The sequence below is a fragment of the Salminus brasiliensis genome, chromosome 17 (genome assembly GCF_030463535.1).
Source record: "Salminus brasiliensis chromosome 17, fSalBra1.hap2, whole genome shotgun sequence".
NCBI lineage: Eukaryota > Metazoa > Chordata > Actinopteri > Characiformes > Bryconidae > Salminus > Salminus brasiliensis.
Genome location: NC_132894.1, coordinates 33,726,116 through 33,733,945, shown reverse-complemented (window position 1 = coordinate 33,733,945; position 7,830 = coordinate 33,726,116). Strand labels below are relative to the sequence as shown.

Sequence of the window (7,830 nt, the reverse complement as noted above, 5' to 3'; positions counted from 1 at the left end):
GGTAGGCTGTGCAGTTTGACCAAAAGAGGCCTGAGTTATTCTATTTAGTGAGTTTCACTACCTGAGGGTGCAGCAATGCTAGCACAGTCCACCAGTTACTTACTACAGTGGGATTTTAAGGTTTTCTTTCTTTAATTAAGGGTCAATTATATGGACAAAAAAATAAATAAATAAATATATATATATATATATATATATATATATATATATATATAAATTTAATTGTAATAAAAGCCCCTTTTTTGTAGGCAAAGGATTGAAATTTTCCATATTGTCGCGGTCACGAAAAAGCCTTGTCTCAATTTTTGCCCCTTTTTGACATTGTGTAAGTCTGGCAGTTGTACCAACATGTCCAGCCAACATGCTCTGTGGGGCTCACATTATTGGAACGTGGGCTAGGTGGGTTTCAGGTAGGTTTGTACATACTTTGTTACAAGGACCCAGTTGGGCTTCCTAGATGGGCTCCATTGTTTCAGCCCACCTTAATCTCACATGGGTCCCATCTAGGCCCCTTGTGCTGTGTACAACCCCTCTTGGTCCCATCACTGACCCTGGTGGACATCCAAATGTGGGACCAGCATGGAATCCGAGGATCTATACAGCTACCAATACAGGCCACATTTTAGCTTTTGTGTAGGAATAAGATCTTTTTACATTGATGTCCACTGAGTGTTAAGATCCTTTCCTTCTTTTGTATAGTTCCCATTTTGGAGATACAAGGTTTTAGTGTGATGGCAACATTATACAGTACGGTACAGAGGAAAAACTTGCTTTGGTGCTTGTAAAACCAGAAAATATCACACTTAAACAGATGCAGGTGAACATAAATCCAGTAAAAAGGAGAAACAAGAGCTTCTCATTCTGAAGAAAGAAAGTAGTGAGATCTTGTCGGTGAGCTAGTCTGAAGAACAGAGCTCGGTTCCTCCGGGGTTCTCCTGGACGCCCCCCAGTCCAGCCAGCACAGCGTGGAGGATGTGTTCAACTCCATCATCAATCATTAATGATTTACCATCATTAAGCCCTGATTTACCACCAAACCAGGTGTTGATCTGAGGAGAACTCTAAATAATACTAGACTCCATGAGAGAGGAGAACTTTGGAGATGTTCTAATGAGGAACACAGTGATGGATCAAGGTGTTCAGGTGTTCAACTGAGCAACCATTATTTGTATTTTTTAAAAAATCTATTTATATTTAAATGCTTTTTAATTCCATTTGTTTAATTCTACTAATTCTACCTAGTGCTTATAACAGTTAGGTAGCATAGCAGCTAGCTATATCTGCATTTACCATTGCTCACACATGCATAAAACTGGGCCAAACCCAGCCCTGCCAATAGAAAGACAACCCAGAATATCTAAGGTCATCATACTCCATGCCGATCGTCGACACTGCGAACATTTGTGGACAGTCGTGGTCATGTTTTTGTGACCGTGGCTGTAATTGCACCGCTCGTCCAGCAGATGCCGCCAGAAACCCGCCAGTTGTTTTCACGCAGTAGGCGTGTCCTAACCGCGTCCGCCCGTGACGTCGTGACGTGTTTCCTCGGCAGCCCCTCTGCACGGCTGGCGGTGCGCAGCGTTGTTGTTTTGTTTGTATTTTTTTTGGATCGCGTTTTTTGTTTGCTTGTTTATTTGTTTGTTTGTTTGTCTATTTGACGATTCGAGATGTGTACGACGGTGACGTCGGCGTGTCGGTTGCTAGGGACGAGTCCGCGTGCCGTCGCTAGGTCGCGTAGCGGAAGATGGAGCCGCCAAAGTTTCCCTGTTGTACAGTAAACACACGCGTGTGTGTGTGTGTGTGTGTGTGTGTGTGTGTGTGTGCGGGAGAGAGAGAGAGTGTGTGTGTGTGCGGGAGAGAGAGAGAGAGAGAGAGAGTTGTAAAATAGGTTGTATCTCCAGTCCGTCGACGGAGCCCTCGGCACCCCTTCGCCTCTCCTCTCCTCCCCAGCCTAGCCTCCACACTACACGGGCTCCAGCTCAGGCTCCTGCCGTTGTTGCTGTGAGCAGCTTTGGGGAGCTTCAGGAGCCGGAGCTGAGCTGGAGCTGCTCGCCCACGACGTTTAGCTAACTAAGCCCACTCCTGCCGTTATTATTTGCCCCCCAGGGACGTGCAGGAAGCCCCGGGCAGGAGCAGAGCGCTAGGCAGTCTAGTTCCCAATCCTTGGAGAAGAAGGAGGAAGAGGAGGAGGAGGAGGAGGAGGAGGAGGAGGCATCCCAGCGGTGGTCTTCTTCAGCACGACTAGATGCGGTAAGCTGGCTCTCATGCTCCTACAGAGAAGGTAGGTAGGTAGCTATCAAGCTTCCTAGTGGTCTCAATTCACTTGGGGAAGGCTTGGGGCTAACTTTCAGCTCAGGTGGTCTTCTTGGTGGTCTTGGAGAAGAAGAATAAGAAGAAGGAGGAAGAGGAAGAGGAGGAGGAGGAATCTCAGGAGGCTTCTTGAGCTAGCTAGGTTAGGAAGCTAGCTAGATACGGTAAGGTTCCTCCCATGCTCTCAGATAAGGAGCCTAGCACTTAGACCTGGATCAGCTTGGAGAAGTGCTGGAACTAACTTTTCCACCTTTCCAGATGTTAACAAGTAGGGTCTGGGTCTGGTCTCTTTGTTCCAGCTGTGAAATTGAGACTTCTCAAAGTTGCTGCTTGAGGAAAAGCTTGGTCAGCTGGTGTGGAAATGTGCAGTTAATGCAACCATTAGAAGAAATGGATCTGAAATGAATCCATAACACTATAAAGTTGAGCTCAGTTGTGTTGAATCTGTGTTTTTCCTTAATTTCGTAGCTGAGAAGCTTCCAGACCGAGGCCAGTTTGTAGTGTTTTGAGCTGAGGAACATCTGAGCCAGCTGAGCTGGTTGCAGTGATCTGCGTGGACTACAGCTCATAAGAGGGTCATCCAGTCCAGTACTAAGTTGGTATGATCTTGAAGGACGTTGTCATGGTCTCTCAACAACCTGGTCTTCACGTTATCAAAAGTTCATGACGAATGGAAATGCTCCACATTGACTTCCATTGAAACTCACATAGGGGTTGCCCCTTCTCCTTTAGTGTACAGTTTGGGAGATACGAGGGTTGTAGCTATATGACCGCAGCGCTGCTCACTAATGATTAAACAGTATTGAGTAATATACGCGTGGGACTGCGCCCAGTTTCCCTGGAGCGAGCTTCCTTAACACTGACCCAGGCCGTGGGGCTTACGGACCCTCGTAACTGCCGTGTGTTCTGTTTACCCAGCCTGTTCTCCCTCCAGTACAGCCCCCCTTTAGATTAGAGGGAAAAGGAGCTGAGATTTAACGGCCTTGGACCTGATTTGAGTGTTCTCGCTTCTGTCTAGCCTTAAGCTTCCTGATATTCAAGATTTCGTGTAAGCCGTGACTCACAGGAGGGAGAAGTGAGGCTGGACTGGGAAAAGAAGTCATTGTCTGCTTGTGTTTTAAACAGGGGCCTCGGAGACGGACAGTCTAGCGTGCTCGGCTTCTGATTAACACCAGCTAATAGGAATCCACAGCCTTGTAGGCCTTTAGGAGGTGGTGTTGTTGGAGGGTGCTGGATTATTTATTTTTTAATGGCTGAGGCAGTGAAGGCAAACTCAGGTGATGTCACAGGAGTGGGTGTACTTTGAAATCAGTGTCAGCGGTGCTTTAAAAGCCTGACGGTGAAGGTCTAGTATCTAGACACGTCTGTGTAGTGTCTGTGTCGGCCCTGGTTTGAGCTGAAAATTGTGAGTAAACGTGGCAAAGTGAGTATTTGTCTTCTTTACCTCCCCACTATATATATTATGTGTGTGTGTGTGTGTGTGTGTGTATATATGCACACATGCATACATATGTGTTTTATTTATATATATATATATATATATGTGTATGTGTGTATGTATATTCATGTATGTGTGTATGTATGTGTGTATATATATATATATATATATATATATATGTGTATGTGTGTATGTATATTCATGTATGTGTGTATGTATGTGTGTATATATATATATATATATATATGTGTATGTGTGTATGTATATTCATGTATGTGTGTATGTATGTGTGTATATATATATATATATATATATATATATGTGTATGTGTGTATGTATATTCATGTATGTGTGTATGTATGTGTGTATATATATATATATATATATGTGTATGTGTGTATGTATATTCATGTACGTGTGTATGTATGTGTATATATATATATATATATATATGTGTATGTGTGTATGTATATTCATGTATGTGTGTATGTATGTGTGTATATATATATATATATATATATGTGTATGTGTGTATGTATATTCATGTATGTGTGTATGTATGTGTGTATATATATATATATATATATATATGTGTGTGTGTTTTAAAACTTTATAGCTTATTTTGCTGAAACAGTGCAATGCTATATGTAAATGTGTGTGTGTGTATATATGTGTGTGTGTGTGTGTGTGTATATATGCACACATGCATACATATGTTTTATTTATATATATATATATATATATGTATGTGTGTATGTATATTCATGTATGTGTGTATGTATGTGTATATATGTGTGTGTGTGTGTGTGTGTGTGTGTTTTAGAACTTTATAGCTTATTTTGCTGAAACAGTGCAATGCTATATGTAAATGTGTGTGTGTGTGTGTATGTATATGTATGTGTGTGTATATATATATATGTGTGTGTGTGTGTGTGTGTGTGTGTATGTATGTGTGTATATATAGGGAGCATATGGAGACTATGCATGAATTTACTCACCTTCACCGCTGTGTTAATGTGACATGACCTGAAAATGTATTATTTTGATTAGTTCTAGATGTTTCTTTAACTTGCTCAACTTTAGCAACGTCAGCAGTATATGTATGTGTAGTATAACTGGTGTGTTGGTGTGTATTTGTGGAAACCAGCCTAAGTGTAAGTTCATGAAGGGGCAGTCAAATGTATCTTTATAAATTCGCCCCATCTAGTGATGAGTATTTATGTTTTTTAGCCTGCTCAGCATATCTTGAACATTAGATTTATCACTGAGTCAGGAACAGCTCATGAAGATACGGTATCTGGCTCTGACAGCGGAGTAGATGTACTTGCTGAAAGCTGAATATTGACGATCTTCTGACCGAGAAGCTTTAGGATTGGTGCTGGTGGTGGTGGTGATAATCACACTTTGCTGGAATGCTGTAGGATCGGGGTGTTTAATTACAAGTCAGTAAGGTTCAGTTGGAGAGAATTTCCTCAAGCCGAGGTCCGGGACGTGCCGTATCCTAGTAGTTTATCTACTCAGCACCTGAATGTCCCGTCAGATTACATGTGCAGTTATAATTCAGAATATTTCTGCAGTAGGGTCATGTGAGGAAATGAGGACAGCCATGGGAATCTTGGTGTTTTTGCACTTATTTAAACATCTGGACACTGGATCAGCATGTGATCAAGACTGAAGAAATGCTTTAGAAACAATTTGTAAAATATAATGAATAGAAATGCAGTTCTCTTCTTAATCAGCTGCAGATGATCAGAACATGGTTGGAGAGGATTATTCTGGAGGAGCCGGTCTTATTAAACCTCAGACGTTTAGTCTGGTCTGCTCTGGATTGATGGTTGAAGTGAGGGGTGAAGATCATTACCATCATAGCCAGATCCAGAGAGATCTCTGAGGCCTTCAGAAGAAGGTTGTAGATGCAGAGGAGGCTGGGAAGAGGGTTAAACAGATCTCTGGACAATCAGAAATCAGACATTTCACTGTTCGCTGTTGTCTTCGGCTGCTCACTGGGGTCATAGTGTTGGGTTTTAATGTCTGTTGGTCTCTTGTCCTCTTTCTGATTACTGATCCTATAAAGCTGCTTTTAGACCGCGGCAGTAAAAAGCGCCATAGAAATGAATGTGATTTGCTTTGGGGCGTAGGGTGTAGTAATTTGATCCTCACAGGGACGTTACATTTCTATTCATTACAGATTATTTGTAAAGGCACGTCTTCAGTTGTGAGTTTAGCTGTATAACCTCCACCTCTCAGTATTGATTACATGCCGATCCAATGTCCAGATGATTATGATATGTTTAAAAAAAAGACTTTGATGTGACTTTTTGTCATTTTTAATAACAAATACTCTAAATAAAATAGAAAAAAGCCTATGAACTATCCTAATAGATCCCGCTCGACGTCACTGCTTTTAATAATTGACATGAGACATACTTGGTTAGGACAGAACTGACCGTGGGAAGAGTAAACCTGTACCTGTAAGTCCATTTTTGATGACTTATCTTATCTTTTTTTATTTATTTATTATTATTTTATTATAATTATTATAATTATAATCTTATTTAATTATTTTTTTAATAGCCACCACATGAATTAGCTTTTTTCTAATTTACTCACTTTCTTCTCTGACTGCTGTTTTTGATCTCTTCCCTATATATGTGTCACTCGCTCGCACAGATCTGATTGGCTAAGTAGAGTCATGTGATCTGCCTGAGCTTACTGGCCAGCTTTACCTGTATCGTTGAGACTAGAGAAAGTTCAATAATTCTTAAGTTTGTTCATCGATCAAGGGTCCAGGGTCCGCCTGTTACCTAGCACTGCTGCAGAATGAGGAAAGGTGTGTGTGTGTGTGTGTGTGTGTGTGTGTGTGTGTGTGTGTGTGTGTGTGTGTGTGTGTGTGTGTGTGTGTGTGGGGCAGTGTGTTCCTTTGTTAGTCTCTAGTCATTATGTCAGTATATCATCTTTGCTATTTAGGCCTAATCTCTATCTGCTGCTTTTCTGTTCTGCAGTAGCAATTATTTCAGACTGGTTGGGGCTTGCAGTGACTGCTACGTTACGACTGACTGCAATTACTGCTTTTGCTTTGGTCACATGCTTGCTGTGTCACATTCCAGCATTTGTGCTTACTAAATGGCACTAATAAAAAAATCAGTGCGTTAGCAAGTCACACACTTTCTGATTGGGTGCTCGGAGTTCCCGGACCGGTCTCGCATACTTATCTCGAATGATGTAAGAAATAAGTTGTTTTGAGAATCTGAAATTGTGTGCTGTGAATGTTTGTTTATTCAGCTGTACTACTTACTGAGTCTACAGTTATTCAGAAACATTACAGGACAAAAGTATTGGGACACACCCCTTTCAGTGCCATTGCCACGGGTGTATAAGGTCAAGTCCCTAGCCATGCAGTTTTTGAACGGGTAGTTTTAAAGAGCTCACTGAACTCCAGCGTGGTTCTGTATGTAATAGGAGACACCATTGCAACAACAAGAAGAAGCCAGCTGGTGAAATTTCCTCCCTAACACAAACCCAGCCAACTGAAAATAAAATGACACACTCCCTTTATTTATTTATTTATTTATGTATGTATGTATTTATAAAAAATACATGCTCAAAAATGGTCTGATCCGTGATCCGATCAGAACCGTGAGATTTGTGGAAGAGTAATCTTAATATGAAAACTAGCCAAACTAGGACGGCAAATGCTGAGCGCTCTAAAGGTAACGTTTGGTCTGTATTGCGTAATTGACAGGTACGCTACCTGAACCTCTTCGTAACTGTTTTGGGGGTGATGTTTGTATATACTATACTGCTGTTGAGTCCCGTCCACCTTGTTTTCCATCGGAAATGGTCGTTGGCATCTGGTGGTGTTTTTCTCTAATGCCTTTGCCCATGTGAGCACTTCTTAATTAACGCAGGTTAACGCCGGCTCCAAGCAGCTTACTTCGAACTTCTGCAGTTATCCTGAGGGAAATGACACGAGTAGAGCTGTAATGGCTTTTTGTAGAGGCGGGAGAACTATTCAGATGCTTTGCATGAGTCAAAGTGGACCTAACGGGATGTCTTGGTACTGTGTGGCGTTGTGTGGTGTC

The 7,830-nt window shown here is 41.7% G+C and overlaps 1 protein-coding gene across 3 annotated transcripts in view; it reads left to right on the top strand.

The window, feature by feature from the left end:
- The first annotated feature begins 1,548 nt into the window (after positions 1–1,548).
- The window catches only part of furina (furin (paired basic amino acid cleaving enzyme) a), a 114,430-nt gene continuing 108,148 nt past the window's right edge, over positions 1,549–7,830 (top strand). Inside the window, exon 1 of one of the 3 annotated variants that reach the window (XM_072659858.1) lies at positions 1,549–2,250. The gene's annotated coding sequence lies outside the window, so the exon portion shown is untranslated. The other 2 variants (XM_072659860.1, XM_072659859.1) reach the window with 2 other exon arrangements.